Genomic DNA, 21,539 nt, shown 5'->3' on the forward strand with positions numbered 1-21,539 from the left:
ATTCAGTGCAATGCAAAGAAATTTCACCCGGTAATAGAACATGAGTTTCATTGAATCCGACAGGTCACACTTCCAGATACCAAAGAAAATATATTTTTATGTTTTTCTCTCTCTCTCCCCTACTCTCTCTCCATTCCTCCCTCCATCCCCCCTCCCCCATCAATCTCTCCCTGCCCCTCTCCCCCTCCATATCCCTCCCCGTCGCTCGCCCGCCTCCACCCTCTTGCCCGCCCTCCTCCCTCCCTCCCTCCCTCCCTCCCTCTCTCTCTATCCCTCCATATCTCCCCCTCTTCCTCCATATCCCCCCCTCCCCTCATATCCCTACCCCTGTCGCTCGCCCGCCTCCACCCTCTCGCCTCCACCCTCTCGCCCGCCTCAATCCCTCCCTCGCGCTCTCTCTCTCTATCCCTCCCTCCCCCCATCCCCCTCATCTCTCCCTCCATATCCCTCCCCTCTTTATATCCCTCCCTCCCCCCCTCCTCCTGTCGCTCGCCCCCTCTCTCTCTCTATATCCCTCCCTCCCTCTCTCCCTCCAAAACGCAAAAACAAAGTGTTGGAGAAGTAAAAGTGCAATATGTGCCATGTAAAAAAGCTAACGTTTAAGTTCCTTGCTCAGAACATGAGAACATATGAAAGCTGGTGGTTCCTTTTAACATGAGTCTTCAATATTCCCAGGTAAGAAGTTTTAGGTTGTAGTTATTATAGGACTATTTCTCTCTATACCATTTGTATTTCATATACCTTTGACTATTGGATGTTCTTATAGGCACTATAGTATTGCCAGCCTAATCTCGGGAGTTGATAGGCTTGAAGTCACAAACAGCGCTGTGCTTCAAGCATTGCGAAAAGCTGCTGGCAAACTGAGGAAAGTTATGTTTGAATGAATGCTTACGAGCCTGCTGCTGCCTACCACTGCTCAGTCAGACTGCTCTATCAAATATCAAATCATAGACTTAATTATAATAAACGCAGAAATATAAGCCTTAGGTCATTAATATGGTCAAATCCAAAAACTATCATTTTGAAAACAAAACGTTTATTCTTTCAGTGAAATACAGAACCGTTCAGTATTTTATCAAACAAGTGGCATCCATAAGTCTAAATATTGCTGTTACATTGCACAACCTTCAATATTATGTCATAATTACACAAAATTCTGGCAAATTATTTACGGTCTTTGTTAGGAAGAAATGGTCTCAACACAGTTCGCAACGAGCCAGGCGGCCCCAACTGCTGCCAAAACCCTGACTCTGCTTGCACAGAAGGCAAGAGAAGTGACAATTTCCCTAGTTAATATTGCCTGCTAACATGAATCTTTTAACTAAATACGCAGGTTTACATTTTTTTAAATAAAAGGCATTGATGTTTATGGTTAACTTCTCTAGGATAGGGGGCAGCATTTTCACGTTTGGATTTAAAGCATACCCAAATTCAACTGCCAGCTACTCATCCCCAGAAGATAAGATATGCATATTGTTAGCAGATTTGGATATAAAACTCTGAAGTTTCTAAAACTGTTTGAATCATGTCTGTGAGTATAACAGAAGTTATTTAGCAGGCGAAACCCGTCAGATTTTTTTTTTTTTAGGTCACTCTTTTCAATGAGTTTTCATTGGGAAACCAGATTTCTAAGGGACCTGCTTGCAGTTCCTACCGCTTCCACTGGTTGTCAAAAGTCTTGAGAAATTGGTTGAGGTTATTCCTTTGTGTAATGAAGAAGTACGGCCATCGTGAAGGAAAGTCACTCGAAGTGTCCCGTTTGTTAGAGGCATGAGACCAGAAAGCTAGCTATAGTTGGTTTTAATCCTGTATTGAACACAGATCATCCTGTCTTCAATTTTATCGATTATTAACATTAAACAATACCTAAAGTTGTATTACAAAAGTAGTTTGACATTTTTTGGCAAAGTTTACAGGTAACCTTTGAGATATTTTGGAGCCACGTTTGAGCAAGTTGGAACCGGTGTTTTTCTGGATCAAACGCGCAAAATAAATGGACATTTTGGATATATATCGACGGAATTAATCGAACAAAAAGGACCATTTGGGATGTTAATGGGACATATTGGAGTGCCAACAACAGAAGCTCGTCAAAGACATTATATTTTTATTTCTGCGTTTTGTGTCGTGCCTGCAGGGTTGAAATATGCTTCTCTGTCTTTGTTTACTATTGTGCTATCCTCAGATAATAGCATCGTTTGCTTTCGCCGAAAAGCCTATTTAAATTCTGACATGTTGGCTGGATTCACAACCAGTGTGGCTTTAATTTTCATGTGTGATTTAATGAAAGTTAGATTTTATAGTAATTTTCATAGTAATTAATTTGAAGTTGGGGCTCTGCATTTTCTCTGGCTTTTTGCCAAGTGAGACAGTAGCGTCCCGCCTAAACTCAGATTTTTGTATTGTTTAACATGAAGTCCTATGAGTGTCATCTGATGAAGATCATCAAAGGTTAGTGATTAATTTTATCTCTATTTCTGCTTTTTGTTACTCCTCTCTTTGGCTGGAAAAATGGCTGTGTTTTTCTGTGGCTATGTACTGACCTAACATAATCGTAGCTTTAATTTGGTGTCTTTCATGTGTGATTACATGAAAGTTAGATTTTTATAGTAATTTATTTGAATTTGGCGCTCGTATTTTTACTGGCATTTGGCCATATCCTAGAGAAGTTAAGTACATTGGTGCAACAACAGTGCTTTTTTTGCGAATGAGCTTGCTAAATCATCACCCGTTTGGCGAAGTAGGCTGTGATTCGATGATAAATTAACAGGCACCGCATTGATTATTTGCAACGCAGGACAAGCTAGTTAAACTACTAATATCACCAACCATGTGTAGTAAACTAGTGATTATGTTAAGATTGATTGGTTTTTATAAGATACGTTTAATGCTAGCTAGCAACTTACCTTGACTCTTTGCTGCACTCGCGTAACAGGTGGCCAGCCTTCCACGCAGTCTCCTCGTGGAGTGCAATGTAATCGGCGTCCAAAAAACGCCTATTACCGATTGTTATATAAACATGAAATCGGACCAAATTAAAATCAGCCATGCCGATTAATTGGTCGACCACTACTTCATATGCTTCTTTTCCTTCACTCTCTCCCTCTCTCTCCGTCGGTCTGGCTGGAGAGTGGAGCGGCTGGGTAAAATGTGGTTGTGATTAACTGGGCAGCCAGAGCTGAAATGAACTATTCCAGCTATGTTTTTTTACTGGGCCTCTGGAGAGATCGCCAGCCTAACCACCCGATGTACAAGCTTCTCACCACCAGTACTACCAACGCCACGTAGGGTCCCGAGTTTCATACCGTTTCTGTACCATACCGGGGTATACGGAATTACCAGAAGTGCACACAAGGGGCACAATTTTAAATAATTATATAGTACCAGTCAAAAATGTGTACACACCTGCTCATTCAAGGGTTTTTCTTTATTTTTACTATTTTCTACATTGAAGAATAGTGTAGACATCAAAACTATGAACTAGCAGTAACCAACAAAAAAAAGTGTTCAACAAATCAAAATATATTTTAGATTCTTTAAAGTAGCCAACCTTTGCTTTGATGAAAGCTTTGCACACTCTTGGCATTCCCTCAACCACCTTGACCTGGAATGCTTTTCCAACAGTCTTGAAGGAGTTCCCACATATGCTGAGCACTTCATATGCAGCTTTTCCTTCATTCTGCGGTCCAACTCATCCCAAACCATCTCATTTGGGTTGAGGTCGGGTGATAGTGGAGGCCAGGTCATCTGATGCAGCACTCCATCACACTCCTTGGTCAAATAGCCCTTACACAGCCTGGAGGGGTTTTGAGTCATTGTCCTTTTGAAAAACAAATGATAGTCCCACTGAGCACAAACCAGATGGGATGGCTTATCGCTGCAGAATGCAGATTTGGACTCATCCGACCTTGGCCCAAGCAAGTCTCTTCTTCTCATTGGTGCCCTTTAGTAGTGGTTTCTTTGAAGCAATTCGACCATGAAAGCCTGATTCACGCAGTCTCTTCTGAACAGTTGAGATGTGTCTGTTACTTGAACTCTGAAGCATTTATTTGGGCTGCAATTTCTGGATGCTGGTAACTCTAATGAACTTATCTTCTGCATAAGAGGTAACTCTGGGTCTTTCTTTCCTGTGGCAGTCCTCATGAGAGCCAGTTTAATCGTAAAACTTGATGGTTTTTGTGACAGCACTTGAAGAAACTTTCAAAGTTGACATTTTTCGGAATGACTGACCTACATGTCTTAAAGTAATGATGGACTGTCATTTCTCTGCTTATTTGAGCTTTTCTTGCCATAATATGGACTTGGTATTTTACCAAATAGGGCTATCTTCTGTATACCACCTCTACCTTGTCACAACACAACTGATTGGCTCAAATAAATTCCAAACTTTTAACAAGGCACAACTGTTAATTGAAACGCATTCCAGGTGACTACCTCATGAAGCTGGTTGAGAGAATGCCAAAAGTGTGCAAAGCTGTCATCAAAGCAAAGGACGACTACTTTTAAGAATCTCAAATATATACAACTTTTTTGGTTACTAATTGATTTCATATGCATTATTTCATAGTTTTGATGTCTTCACTATTATTCTACAATGTAGAAAATAGTACAAAAAAAGAAAAACCCTGGAATGAGTAGGTGTGTCCAAACGTTTGACTTACTATATTTATTTATTTATTTTTGACACACAAAACAATTCTGACAACAGGGATCTTTATCTAGGAGGGGATTGAATGTCTCTGCTGTAACCAATAAGCCCGATCTTGTCATCTAGCCACTTAGCTAGCAAGCCACATGCATAGCTGGATCCATGCACTGGATGAAATGTATTTGCCATCTTAAATTTCTTATAGTTACACTTAACTTACAGTAATTAGCAGTGGCGTAACACCCCCCCCAGCGTCTTTTTCTAAAGGTAGTGAAAACCGGGATTTCAAAAAGATATTGTTTATACCGTATACTGTGCCATCTCCCAAGACTACCGCTACGCTCTCAAAAAGGAAGTCCCAGCCGAGGTCTTCACGACTGGGGATAAACTTTTATCCCACGTGGAAAAGAAGGCTAGACAGAAGGAAAGGAAGAGAGAGAAGGAGAAAGGAGGAAAGCGTCTGTGATGTTTTGGGGGGGGGGGGGGGGGGCATACCATTGTTCTCTGTGATATATGAAGCTGTGCCAGGTGCCGAGGCTGCAGACACACCCTTTACGTCACTCTCAAAACACACACCCTGACCCAACGGGGCTCGGGAACGCTCACAGGGATTTTTTTTTTTTAAAGAAGGAAAAAAAACACCCCACCTTACGAGTAACCCAGTGAAACTCAAATCTTGACATTTTTAAATTAAAGTTTGAAGTCACAGTTGCTTTCCTCTCCTACAGTACATTACCCAAGTGAACCCCCCCCCCCAAAAAAAAAAAATACTTTCCGAGACAAGAAATCTTTGAGTCATAGCTGTGGGATAAGATTTCTCTTAATTTGATCATAAAATTATGAGAAAACACATTTTGTACTTGGCAGTGGCAGCAGAGAACGCATTAACTCCTTCCCATCTCTCAAGGGAAACAGGACAGTTACACTCACACAGAGACAGGAGAGTGAGAGACGAGAGAGAGAGAGAGGAGAGAGACAGAGACACAGGAGAGTGAGAGACGAGAGAGATACAGGAGAGTGAGAGACGAGAGAGAGAGACGAGAGAGAGACGAAGAGAGAAACGAAGAGAGAGAGAAACGAAGAGAGAGAGATACAGGAGAGTGAGAGACGAGAGAGACAGAGATACAGGACAGAGAGGGAGCGAGAGAGAGAGAGACACAGAGAGAAAGACAGAAAGGAGGAGAGCAAAAGTCAAAACAACGCCCGTGCATTCGGCCACAGAGCAGACATGCTAACAGTACCCCTGCCAGTTTCCGAGATCCACCTTTCCTCTTCCACCAGCACCACGGTGTCTACACGGAAACCTCAACTTCCCTCCCACACATACACCTCAACAAGGATGACACACACACGCAACCTCCGCTTTACAAGGCGGATGAGGCAGTGGCGCCAAGGCCGGGCCAACAGAACAGCTAACCACCAATTAGATGTGGTTGGGTGAACAGCTCATGCCTGGGATATGATAGGGGCGACAGGTCTGACTGCAGTAGTCACTATGATGGCCCTGGGGCAAGACTACTAGGACCATGCAAGACTCCACACTACTGTTATTGCCAAAGGAAGAGGGAGCACTGCTGTTGTTGCGAAAGGAAGAGGCTTTGCTCACCAGGACAGTCCGTCTCTCGCGACATCCCTCTTTACCTCTCCACGTCTCTCTCTGTCTCCCAATCAGCCTCTCTACCTCCCCCTCTCTCCTGATTGTTATTGTTGTGCTTGTCAGTTGAGGGCTGCCAGACATTCTTCTTCTGTGGCCATTGTTCTGATCTGTTGTCAGGGCGTTACTGTTCAACCCTGGGGCATCCCGTTTCACTCTCCACGATCTCCGGCAACGTAACTGCTAGCCATATTAAGATCGCAATGTAAGCGCTAGGCTAGCCATGTTAAAAAGAGGCTTGGCTGGGAAATAAGAGGCTTTACTCAAGTTATTAAATCGCTAATCTCTTACTTAGTCCCAAGCAAGCACATGGCGTTGATTACAGGCAGTGCACGGTTGATGAGGTTACCATTAAGACCTGTATGAGTTCAGACCCAAGCGTGGTCAAGTGTCGAGATAACATACAGTAAGTCCCTGTCCCACTCTAGACAAACTGTGATTTTAGGGTGAACTGTAGGGCTGTCCCCAATCCCCCCAAAAAATATTGGTCAACCAATATTGGTCTGTTCTTTCGACCAACCAATCGGTTGAAATGTTTAAACGTGTATTTTTCCATTGATAGGCACACCCTGTGTTTGAATAAAATCAACGATGCACTGAGATTGTCTGATGCTTTAAGCACACGGTTTGATAAAATAATTAAGACAAACAAATGACTCAAGAAGGAGCCCGATGGCCACGCTGTGTTAAAAGAAATGACAGCGAGTCCCTGTGTGACTGGCACACTCTCTTTGCGGCAGCGAACAGGCACCACAGCATGGCACGTGTTTATCGCGCTGTCCGTGCTGAAGCTGCAACATAACTCCCGCCATTTCATTTCTTACTTGTTTCTCTGACTGAAAAAAAGTTATGTTACCGAAATCCCTAATTTGTTTAGGGAAAAACATTCCCTATTTCCTCGACCCCTCGCTCTCTTTACGTCATGTATGTTATAAACTCTGAACACCGTAACACACGACAGCAAAATGGATGTGGACGACGTAAAAAATTGGGGAATGTTCAGAGTTTGTTATACGACACTCAAAAATGGGGGAATTTTTACTGGTTGCTCAGGAGGGAAAGGGGAAGTCAAATGTGTGGAAAACATTTGACTTAGTTGTGGAAACTATTGAGGATGAAGAAAAAAGGAGGGTATAGGAGCAAGCGCCGCGTGAGTATTGTGTGCTAAACAGATGCTGTTAGATTACAATATTATAATTTTGTTCCCTGACCATTTAGAACAGTGTAAACACTAAATAAATTATACATGTACCAGAGAGTGTGCTCTAACTAAAAAAAAAATACATAAAAGCCTTTATTAAACCAAAGACTAAAAACATTTGCGTGCATGTGTGAATTGCAGTTTATTTATTGTTCAGGCTAATTATCCAAAGCTTCCTTTGTTATTACATTTTAAAGCCAAAATGCTCGATTGCATTTCAAAGCACGAACGACTTGGATGCTGTGGGATGACATGAACGAATGAATGATGGATGGATCGATACAGTAGCCTGTATAGTATTCAGGCTAAACAAGGACATGCTCCTAGGCCTGTAGCTCGATGATGGTTACACAAGCCTACTACTATAAAGGAGCCTACTAACGATAATGACATTGCTTACTCTAATGATGATCACACTAACAATTGTAATAACAACAACGAGATCGAGAAACAGGAGGGTATAGGAGAACTGCGTGCATATTATGTGTGACAAACAGGTGCCGTTAGATTACAATATCATTTTTCCTGCCTGTTTGGAACAGTGTAAACACTGAATAAATGAGTTTTTTTAAGCCTTTATTACAGCATAGCAAACATTTAACAGCCTAATTTGTGTAATTGCATTATCTGACATCTTGCGGGTTGCATGAGGCTTGGAGCTCACATAATCAGTAGACTATTAAACAAACACTCAAACTGGCAACAGAAGCCGGATGCCTTATTTCTGTCGATATACGGTACTTGGATGATTTACAAAGCCGGGCATGTTTAACAGTTAGGCTATTGATTATTGACCTAATTAAAGTTGGGGTTATCTTTCTCCTCAATTTTCTTAGACAATTAAGGTAAGGTCCCCCCCCCCCCCTCACCTCATCACTCTGCTGCTGCCGCCTCATTGTTCTAAAAACCAATATGCAGGTTAACTTTGCTATTATTCACATAGACGCCAATTCAACGACTGCTATCCATCGTGGGAGAAAGCGTAATTGTTCTAAAATAAGACTATATTTATTAGTGTTGCACCAGTATTCTTACCAAACATAACCACTTACAGTTTTCAGTAGCACGCGTCTTAGAACGACGGACTGCGCCACCCCCGTGGCCTGCCGCAATGGATTAGTCCAATGTAGGGCGCGAATCAGACAGGTGTCCCCGTCTTCAATTTGCAACTGCTCGACTAAAAGAAACCTCGATTGACCGACAGCTTGTCGGTCAAACAATGGACCAGTCGACTAAATGGGGTCAGCCCTGGTGAACTGTCCCTTTAAATGACGCCCGTAATACAGTAACTGCTATTGTGACGGCTTGCTTCACTTTCTCTCCCTCTCGTTCTCTCGCAATTGTATCGTTTTCCTTTTGCGGTTCGCCAGACACAAACGGTAGGCGAGTCCTTTGTGTGCATGTGTCTAGTGTAGCAATACTGAGTAGCAGGTTATTGTTTGGCGTTTCCGCTCCCGAGTGCCGCGGGACTGTTTACTTCAGGAATACAATGGGTGTCGGTGGGAAACAAGAGGTCGGGAGAGTACAGTGTTGTTTGTGTGTCTGCTACAGAAGTTAAACGGATGGCTCCATTCCCCCCCGAGTCTTTTCTTAATATAGCATCTAGCTGTCCTCAAGCAAGGCCTGCAGACAACAACAACAACAACAAACAACCTCACAGAATTAGAAGATTCAGTTGCGTCACACTTATCCCTTTACCCAACAGCAACACGGACAGCAAACTAGATCTGGAACGACGATGCCTGCTTCACTTGCGTGTGCACATCTGTTGCTCCACCAGGGCTGAGTCAGCCAGGGAGAGGGGGATTGGGGAGGGTTGAAACGGGTCACATCCTTATGTCGGGCTATCAGTCTTTTACATAAAACGACATGTGGGTCTGATCTGGAGCGCCAACAGCTCTTAGAGCGCCAGCGCTAGAATCAGAACCAGTAGGCCAAGCGGCTGAGGGTAGCATTAGCTTGCATTACCATTGGAGGGTGACACCAGTGACGCAGTTAGGGACAGATGGGGACATTGCACAGCCTGAAACATGGCTAGACATGGTATTAGTGCAAGAAACCAGTTCCAATAGCAGCATGTTCACTACAGTATCTTGGGCTATAGTTAAGCAATAAGGCACGGGGGGGGGGGGGGGGGGGGGGGGGGGGTGGTGTATGGCTAATATACAAAGGATAAGGGATGTTCTTAGGCCCAACGCGGAGTGCCTGGATATAGCCCTTAGCCGTGGTATATTGACCATATACCACAAACCCCCGAGGTGCCTTATTGCTATTAGAAACTGGTTACCAACGTAATTAGAACAGTAAAAATATAAATGTTTTGTCATACCCGTGATATACTGTCCGGTATACCATGGCTTTCAGCCAAATCAGCATTCAGGGCTCGAACCACACGGTTTATCATATTTCATGAATCGTGAGAGAGAGTAAGGGGGAGTAGTGAGTGGTGCCCATCCTTCCCCTGGCAAGCTGCCATCACTGCCCCTGAGGGAGGAAAAGAGGGTAGCCCCACACAAACACTCCGGGGGCCAGACACGCAGAGGGCAGGGTTCAGCCGCTGAAGGAGAGGCAGGGAGGCGGGCAGTCAATTGATGGCGTGCTGCATTTATACAAACGGAGCTCTCCCTCTCAATCTCTCTCTCGCTCGCGCGCACGTCTCCACTCCATGCTCATCAACACACGCCAACGCAAGGTTAGAGCGACGGGAGGGGGGAGTGAGTGAATGAGAGCGCGAGAGAAAGAGATCAAGGGAGAGAGTTGCAGCTTTTCACTGAAGAGGCACTCACTCGAGGCAGAGCCCCGTGCTGTACGCACTCACTCGCCGCCTTGATCAAAAACACAGGCAGCAAGCACGCAACATCATACTCTTTCTGTGATCAATGTTTTATTATTTGACAAGATTAGATTAGACAGGGGTTTGGCGAGACAGAAATAGCAATAGCTTGAGCCAAGTCAACCTTTTCCCAATGTCAATTAGTTCTGAATCCAGTGAGAAACTATGGATTGGCTAGTGAGTGCGCTGGGCTAACACCAAGACAGCTCCTAGCGTGGTGGAACGCCAGTTTGTCCTCTGTCCCAGGATCCTCTACTACTACGCCCCCCCCCCCCTGTTTTTCATTGATCCATTGACATTCAGGTGGTAACTGTGTCTGGAGAATCCAACGAGAGGGTGTGTGTGTGTGTGTGTGTGTGTGTGGATGGATGGATGGATGGATGGATGGATGGATGTGTGTCTGTATACAGTGTGTGGGAGCTGCAGACAGGTACTCAGCACTTCAGCTAGAATAGGGAAAAGGCAAGGGTCAACATCTCTGATAAAGTGTGTGGAAGCATGTCTCAGTGTGTCTCTCCAAGTGTCTAGGTGTGTGCATGGGTGCATGTTAGTCTCTGCCTCTCCCGGTCTCCCTCTCATTCTTAAAATGGAGGAGTCTAGTCTATCCATCTAGCATAATTCGGCTACAAAAGATACGGTTAACACACTGGCCTGTTGCTTTCCAGGAACCGAGCTGGTGACCCTGGTGATCGGGAGTGAGAAAGATCCCACCGCTGCCGCCAAAATACCCACCCAAAATAACAAAACTTTCCGGTTAAAACACCCCTAACATCTGTCTAGCCACTGGGGTGGCAGCAGCTGTTCCGATTGCTGGATGAGGGCTTAATTAAAGTTTGAGTCAGCTCTCTCCCTCGGTTTTGTCATCCTTCCCCCTGCCCTGCCCACACACACATAACAACCGGTCTTCCCCAGAACAACGCTCCCGGTAAGCTTTGTGCAGAGAGCAGAACCAGCTACGCTGCCAAGTTCCCTACCTCTCCTCCTATCTCCTCTTTCCTGGCTGAGGTGGACGGGCGTAGTTGTTGAAATTCCACATTACCCACCTAAAACGAACACCCCAATTTCTTGTGTGTGGGGGGGGGGGGGTGTTCCTGAAATTACAACAGTCCTAAAACTAGTTCAGTCTTCTGGATTGTGTGGCTTCAAATGTCTGTGCCGAGGCCAATTCATAAAAAGGAAAGAAAGAGGTGGGCCTCTTGAATGAGCTCAAACGGCTTGTGTCGTGCCGCTGGAATAGAGTGAGTACCTCCTTTAAAAATGTGTTCTGTTCAAACTCGATAGGCATAGATCAAATAAACTCCAATCGTAGGTTGGAGCGTTAAAATGAAACCGATATGAAAATGGGCTTGAATGTCACGTCTTGTTCTTCTGCGTTAACCGGGTGGACCCGGGTCCTGTTCGGGAGGGTGCAATGTTACAGAACGTCCAGATAGAAATGTATCGTACGGATATGCTCACGTGCGATGTAGAACAGGGAATCCGCTCTATACATTCCGTTTGGTTCTGCCACAATCGGGTTGTTTCACCTCACTAAAAAGGACCCCCCCCCCCCCCCTCCGCACTGGCTGTCGGACAAAACTGTAACACCGCCGTCAGTCAGAGTCTCATGACCTGCCAAAGGCCATGACAGGCCCATTCTAAGAGCTAAAGGAGGTCACACAGAGAGGGAGGGGAAAAAATGTAAAATAGATGACGGGCCGATCAACTGGAACAACCGCATTCCTCAAGCACCATGGGAATGGTGGATAGGGGAACGGAGGGAAGGAGGGACGGAGAGAGAGAGGGAAAAGCGAGAAAGGAAGGAACTCCTCTCGGCCTTCGCGGGTCAGCACCTCGCACCGGTTACACACTCCATTTAATCGGAATGTGGCGCTCGACAATAGAAACCCGTTGCCTGATTCGACTGAATCATATGGCCTCCGTCTGCATTCCTGAAGTGTCACACTAACTAAAATCAACACTGCCATCTGAAAGGGTGGAGCGCGCTTGTGCAACGCATGAACAAAAAATAGCTTTGAGTCATTGAACCAGCAATGACTAACACTGAGAAGTCGGATGCTATGTTATCCCCCTTCCTACACCGCCCACCCCCCTTTTCCCCGTGAGCTGGTATAGTCCTGACCTCAATGACAGCTCTTGGGGATGGATGGAACCACGTATGCAGAACGGGGGAGGGAGGGAGGGAGGGGGGTTGTCAAATGCCACCAAGCACAACTGGAGCCATCATGACTGTAATGTGGGGGCCCATTTAACCAAGCATCTCCCCTCCTTCCCATATCAGCTAAACCTGCCTTGGAGAGCAGCGAGGGAGGGGGTCCCGCTGCCAATAAACTATCCACCATCCCCCCACCTTAAAGAGGGATCTGTCTAACCTTTGACCCCCCCCCACTCACTCAGTCTCAGCCCTCTTCAGTCCTCCTCCTCCTCCCCGCCCATTCCCGCATTGTCTCGCCAGCAATAATTATTCCCAGAGTTCTAGTCCCAGGCCCTGCCTACTAACTCAACTCCCCAACGGGTTGAGGGACTAATAAAAAGCCCTCCCCCGGCTGCGGAGTGGAGTGGTATCCCCCGCTGGCTTAGCGTTTAGGCTACACGGCTGGCCCAGGTCTGCTAAAGGAATTAGCATAGGCAATGTTCTGCACAACATGGCTGGAGTGGCTTTTCACTTAACAAGCTAAGGTAAAAGAGAAGGGCAGGAGGGAGGGATGAAGGAAAGGTGGGGGTGGGGGGAGTAGAGCATGGTGCTTGCAATGCCAGGGTTGTGGGTTTGATTCCCACAGGGGACCAGTACGAAAAAGTACAAGTCTCTCTGGATAAGAGCATCTGCTAAATTACACAAAATGTAAAATGTTGAGAGGAGAACCACAAGACAGAAGCTTCCAAAACTCCTGAGAATTTTGGCTAATGAAGCATTGGCATCGGTTGGTTAAAGTGTTTCCCAATCCGTTCCTCATGGACCCAGAGCCACTGCATACATTTAAAATATTTTAGCTGTAGTACACCTGAGATTCAACTACTGGGATTGAGGATTAATTTAGCAAATGAATAAGCTGTGCTAGAACAGAACAAATATGTGCAACAGGTGTGAGTCTCCTTCCAACAGGATGGAGGCATGTCACCGGCCCGCTAACCTTTGGAAACGTTTGCGTCGCTTTTGCATTAGGGAGAGGCAAGCGCTAGCAAATTAGCGGTAGCCTTGAGGGGCAAAAAGGTAACATATCTGTGGTCGACATGCTATGCTACGGTACAATGCCGACGCACACGATATGATGGCGCCGACAGAGAGGGCTGCTTCGCTTCTAGTTCTTAGGAAACGTTGCTTGTTAGATATTGCGGCACGGTCGGGAACTAGAAGCACAAGCACTTCGCTACACTCGCAATAACGTGCTAAGCACCTGTATGTGACACATAACATTTGAGACGAGTGGCGGGCTCATCATATCTGTCTCGAACTCTTCACACACACAGACAGAAGAGAGCGTTGACAAAGGGGGCTAGATAGAAGGGGAGGGCATGTGATGTTGTAGGCCGACGTGTTTTAGTCTAGAGAGCATGTGTCAACATCAGTCCTGCAGGAAGCCCCCCCCCAACCCGCCCCCACCCAGGGTGTGCACATTTTAATTTCCGCCTCACACTAACGCGTCTGATTCAACACTCAATGGGCTTCATGACTAGTTGAATCTGTTGGGAGCAGAGTTAGAACCAAACACAAAAAGTGCAGGTCCCTTGGCGTGACTGGAGTTGAGAAACACTTCACTGGAGTGGAGTCGGGGTGGGGGAGGGCGCTTCTTACCACATAGCTCCTTTTACCACTCAACCTCTGACCGCGCTTCAGTTTCACAGCTTGTTCTTATCTAAAAGCTTATCTGCAGCTCGCTCCGCGGAGCCGTCGGTGCCTGGAATTCCAGCTATCCCTCAGGCCGAGACAGACACAACAGAGAGATTAAGAGCAATAAGTCACTGGGAGTTAGCTCTGGAAGTGAGAGGCTGGAACGTGAACTAGTGATTCCGAACTACACCAATGGAAGTTTATAAAAAAAAATGGAGTCTTCAACTGGCCAAAGCGAGAATCTAGCCTATTTCCACACCCTTGAATGAATTTAGCTAACCGTCAACACAGCTAGTTGGTATCAACTAGGCTATTTCTCGGACGTGACTGCCCACTTCATTTCACCACACACACACACACAGGCCAAACTAGCCTGAAGCAGTCCACTTCCAAGCACTCAGGGGAAAACAGGCAGTAAACAAAATGAATAAATGAACACTTACCTACATCTGGTAAACACACAGGTGTTGACTTCAGAGTGGGTGGCGCGCATGTGTGTGTATGCATGTGTGCCAGGTACAATCACACACTCTTGCTCACTCTGCCACTCTGCCACACACAGACACACACACACACCGCCTGAGGGCAAAGCGGCGCTGTTGACCTCCTTTAAATGAGCCTTTCTTCCGCTAACAGGGAGGGGTGAGCGCCGGTCTCCCATTTATGTCGCCACACCACACCTGATTTATAGTATCGCTGGCGGCCATGCTTTCCCTGGGCAAGTGGCTCTCTTAAAGGGCCGGCAGCGCATTCTATTATTCTTATTTACAGGCAGGCAAATTAATTATTTAAATTCCCCTCTGTAAACAGAACAGATATGATGAGAGGGACAGTGCCAAGGCAGATACTGCATTGCAGGGAGAGGAGAGGGGCAATAGAGACAGAAGGCGAAAAAACAAGCAATTATGAAGTGAGCCTGCCACACCATTAACACGAATCACAACAATAAAAAGCCTGTTGTCAACTATTCCTAGTTAAATCTTCCCCACAACGGAGAGAGGGTAAGCTTATATTAAACCTAGGAATGGACACACACAAAGGCCTTTTTAGCTAAGTATGTTGCCTATACGTGCGCAGTGCACACCTACACATGCACACACACAAATTGTGTGCTGCACCAACAAAAATACACATGTTTTGCTTTGCTCAGTGTGCCGCCTCCTCTCCCACAGTGGTTTTCATTAAACAAGCCTTAAGAGGCTGACAGACTCCACTGAACAGTACAAACAACCACTAGGCTCCCGCATCCTTTGGAAAATACCATTGTCAACACTAACAGTATTCTACCAACAATATTCCATTTTCATAAAGGCCTACGTGCACAGTTTAATAAATCCAGGAATTTATTTGGCATTCATTTAAAATGAATTTCCTGAATTAAACTTGAACGACACCAACAACCACGCTATGCGGAATCCGGGGTCTTGTTCATTAGGTACCAAATTGAATGAAATGGGGGGGGGGGGGTCTACCTGGACCTGTCCAATAAGTAAGCTCAGTTCTGTTTTTGGTTTCAAAACAAGTGTACCGCAGTTGGGCGACTGCTTGACATCTGGACAGTGACGTCCTGATTGATACACTTCCTGGACGGCTCCATTGACTGTCCCCTCAGCGGAGGAAGAAGGGAAACGTTTGCCGTTCGGAGCTTGGTGGACCAATAGGTGCCTGGGTCAGCCTTTCCCTTGGATTATTTCCCAGTAAACGCCCCCATAGCATCAAAACTGTCAATTGAAATCAATAACTGTCAACAGAAGCCAAACTCTTTTCTCTAGGCAGGGGGGAGGGGGCAATACACCGTAGTTGCAATGGTGGGTGAAACACTGGTCTTGGTCAGCTGGTTATCCATCCTGGGGTTTGTTCAAGAGGATGCAACGTTACAGAACCTTTCCGATAGAAATGCATTGTGTGGTAGAACGGATACAATGACGTGGTCTGGTGCACTGGCACCATGACTGCACACTGCCGATTACATTCAAGGTCAGTCCCATCGAACAGTTAGTCACTCAGTCCGTCAGTATGCCTGACAGGCCTTGGGAGGTTTTGTATTGGAGAGAGTTCTATATTAGTCGTGTAAAAAGGCTTATCTCTCACGTGTGTCAGGGCCCTCAGACAAGCCCTTTCACTGCTGGCCTCTCTGGTGCTTTTTAATATCACTGCTAGCCCAGGGGCAGCAGGGAACCCCAGAGAGACAGTCACAATGTTCAAAAAGAGAGGGAAGGAGATGGAAAGAGGGAGAGGGAACGAAGGAAGGGTGGTTATAACGTTGAGAGACAGAGAGAGAGTAACGACAGGGGGACAGGACAGGGAGGGAAGCAAAAGGAGAATGAGAGGAGAGGAGGAAGAGAAAGGGGAAAAAGCGAGGGGGAAAAATATGAAAGAGAGGAAGAAACAAAAATGACAACCCATCTCCACTGGTACGTATATGGAAAGAAGAGATTCCATTACGCTCCATTGAGAAAGCCCTCAATCATCTTCAAGGGGAAATTAAACCACTCGCATGGCATCCCGCTGCCTCCCTCTGACAAACTCACATTGGTAAGAGGTCTCCTTTTACACTCGCACTGAACGCTTCCTCCTTGAGAGAGCCAAGAGTGAGCCAAAACAGAGCAGCCTGGGCTGGCATGCCAGGAATATCGCAGATACCACGGCGGATTGGACCGGAACCGCGGTGGATGTGTCCTAATGAGCCGAAACCAACAATTAACAGAAGTCAGAATAGAGAGAGGGGAAGCGGAGATTCCGAAATGTGGGAATCGTGAAAGGGTGTCGGAACCCAGCAGGGGCACTCCTCAGATGGAGAAACACACATAGCCCTGACAGGAGGAAAGAAAATGAGAGATGGCGAAGAAAGAAGGAGTGACAGAGGAAGAGAGAGGAGGGAAAGCGACAGTGGGAGAATGAGAGGAGAGAGATAGAAACAGCAGGAGAGAGAGCGAGAGAATACCTCAGGATGAGGTTGTCACACCGGTTTAAAATGTTTGCCAGTCAAGGGGGCTGTTAATGTAGCAGTCTTCTGCCAAGTCCACTCACACACACTGGAGACCCACACAAACGTAAGACTCACACACACTACGCACACACACCGGAGGGAGGTACTGACTATTGAGTCACTTTATAAAGCCCGTTAGCCCTACAGAATCAAGTTAGACAGTAGGTTCTTCCTCATTCCTCAATTAGGGCGGCAATTAGCCTAGTGGTTAAAACGTTGGACTAGTAACCGAAAGGTTGCAAGACCGAACCCCGAGCTGACAAGGTGAAAATCTGTCGTTCTGCCCATGAACAAGGCAGTGTTCCTAGGCCGTCATTGAAAATAAGAATTTGTTCTTAACTGACTTGCCTAGTCAAATGAAGGTAAAAAATAAATAAAAATCCCAGTTGATATCAAGACTTGATCAGTGAATGGCCAGCCCTGGCATAGTTCAGGATAGGAGAGCTACAAAATAATTTGACGTCATTACCGTCTATGGAGAGTAGATTTGTATCATACGACGCAGAGGGTGGATTGTTTGTAGTTTTCTGGCAGAGTTATTTGCAACGCCATACTGGAAAGGCATAGGCTAAACGACAAAACGTGAGGGCCCACACTTAATCCATTGATGACAGAGCAAGCCATGGAGTCACAATACAACAACACACAGACACGTCCATATGGGCTACTGCTTTATGTAATCGCTAAGAAGAAAAAATGCAATGTCTGGTAAGTTTTTTATCAAGCAAAACTTCAGGTTCAATTCTTCAAATTCACCTCAGAAGAGTGTCTATCATCTTGGCATTAATCACAGTCAGATGAATCCGATACATTTGTTAGAAGAAAAATGTCCTCGCTAGCGCGACAAACCCGAAAAGTATATTTTTTAACTTCTCCGGTTGTCAGTGAGCATGGTCCTTTTGCAGGTAGGAATGCAAAACAATATAGCCACAGAAAAGTACAATTAAATCAACTTTTCAAAGAGCCGGTAGTGCATTCAGATTTCTATCAACTGAACCATGCACGGAAGAATGTAAATAAGTGCACCAGCTCGTGCAATAAGTGCATGAGTCCCGTGCATGCATTTTCATCTTGTGTGCATGATTCAGGTGATATAAATCTGAAAGCACTACCACCGCTTTGAAAAGTTGATTTAAATTCTACTTTCCTGTGGATATATGGTCTCGCATTCATACCTGGACAACCGTAAAGTAGGCCCAAATTCAAATATAACTGCCTTCAACATTCTGGCTTGTATTTATTTTATTTAACCTTTTCATCTACTTGTAGAGGTGGCGAGAGGAAACTTTCCCAATCCAAATGCTCATTTATGCCGGAGTCTTCAGGCTAGACATGCAGGTGAGTTTGAGGGCTGAAGATGAAGGATGGGCGAGGAAATTGGATTGAAAAGCACCAGCGTGCGAACGTCATTCCTACCAACGTGTCATTCAGCTACATTGTTGCCACTGGTCGCGCACTGATACGTTGTATCTAGTTTGAATACAACTCTACCGAATTTAAACATTGTAGCCGCAATGATCTATTTACATTTAAGTCATTTAGCATCTATGTAGACTAGATGATCTATGTAGACTAGAGCTACAACGCATTCCCAGTGGATTCAGACACTTTTTTAGTAGCTAGAAGACCAACCGGTCTGTCATTCAGTGATTTACGAGCAGAAGCAAATGCCAATCCGATGACTTAGGGACAGTCATATTCAACCAGTACCTCCTACTAAACAAACACTTGTCACGCTTGAGATCCTTCAACATTTACATGTGAATGGGTAGTCGTAGCCTTTAACCACCAAGCCAATGTCTGTTGCCTAAATTGTAAACTGAGGGCAAAGGCCAACGGGCAAGACAAATCAGCCTACAACATATTTAAATAATACACTCAAATTCGGTCAGGCTTTTTAATTGGTGAATGCTATATGTTGAGGAGGAGGGTGGGTCATGTGTATTTGCTCACCAGAATTATACTGAAAAAACTATTAAAGAAAAATCAAATAGTATTTAAGTGCATATGCAATAGAAGACAGCCAATGCGTAGACCAACACACCCACCGACAACCCCCAACCTTCTATTACCACTCAATAGGGAATTACAATTGCTGTTGAATAACAAAGCCTACAAATTGCCACTCATTCCTTAGCAGATTAACGCTCTTTTAACACACCATGGAACACCATTTCTAATTATTTTAGAGCCAATAGGGGAATCGATTTTTTTTACAAAGCTGCACTAAGTCCCTTGCGATATGCACCATTCCCTTCTGTCCATTTAATAGCATAGAACTAACAGGAAATAGCCCTATTAAATAACCCCAATATGTGAGAGCATGCAACGGATTTCAATGTAAAGCCATGTATGAGCCACACATGCCACCCTCCCCAGTGTCCCCACTCACCGCCCAAAACAATTTCAGGCGACAGTGTCTGTCAGTGAATGGCTATAATTATATAGTCTATGGAGGCATTCCTTCTCAAAAAGGCAATGCAACAACATTCCCTTTACAATGAGGTAACCAATAGTTTGCTTTTCCATTCACCGTTGAACTATAGGTCCTTGCCCATGTTTTTTAGAATTGAAAAACAATATTGATATAAGGATGTTAGGATAGGATGTAGCCTATAATAAAACCTTGGGTGAACAGCAATAAAATGGGCTAGAGTACAGTAAGTCTTGAGATGTAAGCTTGAATTGTGCTTCTGCTCAGTTAATTCAAGTAGACGATCTGCTTGTAGAACAGCGAAGGGATACATCCACACACCGAACCCACACAACCCCAGCCAACGCTCCAATATCCGCAGTTTCACTGTGACTTCGGTGTTGATTAACTCTTGAACTGATTGAATTACATAGAAAAACAGTTGGACAAGCATTCCAAGACTGTTTGTGAAGAAGTTCAAATCACAGGTAAATAAATGGGTTGCGCTTAGGTAACAAAAAAAAGGACTGGTTGCTTGCCTCATACAAGGTCTGTTTTGAAATCACAAGCTCCATAAACTCGTCAGACGCAACGCAGAGGTCCTCCTACCAGAAAGGAGACACACAAAAAACATCCGATACCAAACTCGCAACAAGGGAGCGAAAACACCCAAATGTTTCAAACCAAAATAACCGTTTATCTCGTTCAAAGAACGCACCAAACTCCTCTGGGTACTTACAAATTCAAGTGGTCATTGGGTAAGATATCCTAGCCAATGTGGTTAAAATCCAAAACTTGAGGACATTTCCACTCTTGTCACGGTGTACTAGCGAGCTCACCACGGCGGCTCCCTTCGTGTGAATGAAGAGGAATGCAGCTCGAGGCTTCAAGAGAGAAGCCTGCCTCGATGTGTCTGGCAATGTGAGGGAGCGGGGCGAGAGCGAGGACTGCCTCAATACCTTGTATATTCCACAGAGGGCGTCGATGAGTAGAGTGATCAATTGTACCGCAGATAATGGAACGTAAATCACAGGAAATAGATGTGGTGGTGGCAGCTGCAGAGAAGTACTTGGGTGTACGAGATTTTATTGGAGAAGAGTTACAAGGTGTGTTGAACGATAGTGTCCCGTGAGGACTGCCGGCCTGGTGAGGGATCAGGTAGGGCAAACTAGTGGAATAGTGGTGAGGTTTTGAAGGGTGTCGGATTAGTTGGTAGGGCAGTGTTTCTTCCCTGTTCCTCGTCCTTTTTCCCTCCTGTTTGTTACAAAGTGTAATGCATTCACACACCAGAACAGTAGGCAGACACAGCCCTCAGAGTAGGTGGTGGCATGCACCTCTAACGAATGTTTGGAACAGCCATAATACCATAGAAAAAAAGTCAGATGGTGGCCACAGCTTGAAATTGGCAAAACAACCTCACTTTCTTGGCCTTTAATCATGTTCCGTAAGAAGATAACTTAATTTTCCCTGAGTTGAGGAATGAATAAAAGGTTAGGCAATATGAATAACAAATGATCAGTCTATATTTGTCTTTGTCAACAAGAGGGCTATTGCTTCAGTTCAGGATAGGCTAGGCTTGATTGTTCACAGACAAACAGGGTTTGTTACAGACCTGTCTATAGAAAAGGTTCTTTTTGACAGTAGAAGTGACTTTGAAACCTGAAATTTTTATATTTATTAACAGTCTCACGGGAATATCACCATCTTACGAAGTGTGTATTGGGCACAGTTTCATGTGTCCTTCGAGCAAGGAAGCTTTTGGGATAAACAAGTTATTCTAATGGGCAGCTCACATTACAGATTGCACTCTTGAGAGGAGCTAGCCAGGTCTGGCACTCACCATACCACCTGGCTCTTTCTGTCTGTGTGTGTAAGGGTCCTCACAGCACTCAACCACAGGCTGAGGTTTGCGCAATGGTTCTCCCAACACTAATATCAAGAGACAGAACATGGAACACAGTTCCCCACAGGC

The 21,539-nt window shown here is 45.2% G+C and overlaps 1 protein-coding gene across 1 annotated transcript in view; it reads right to left on the reverse strand.

Moving 5' to 3' along the window:
• LOC120064127 (plexin-A1-like) overlaps positions 1-20,458 on the reverse strand; it is a 257,343-nt gene extending 236,885 nt beyond the window's left edge. Inside the window, exon 1 of the mRNA XM_039014494.1 lies at positions 20,307-20,458. The gene's annotated coding sequence lies outside the window, so the exon portion shown is untranslated. The remainder of the gene's footprint in view (positions 1-20,306) is intronic.
• Positions 20,459-21,539: the final 1,081 nt, after the last annotated feature.

Source organism: Salvelinus namaycush, chromosome 2 (genome assembly GCF_016432855.1).
Source record: "Salvelinus namaycush isolate Seneca chromosome 2, SaNama_1.0, whole genome shotgun sequence".
NCBI lineage: Eukaryota > Metazoa > Chordata > Actinopteri > Salmoniformes > Salmonidae > Salvelinus > Salvelinus namaycush.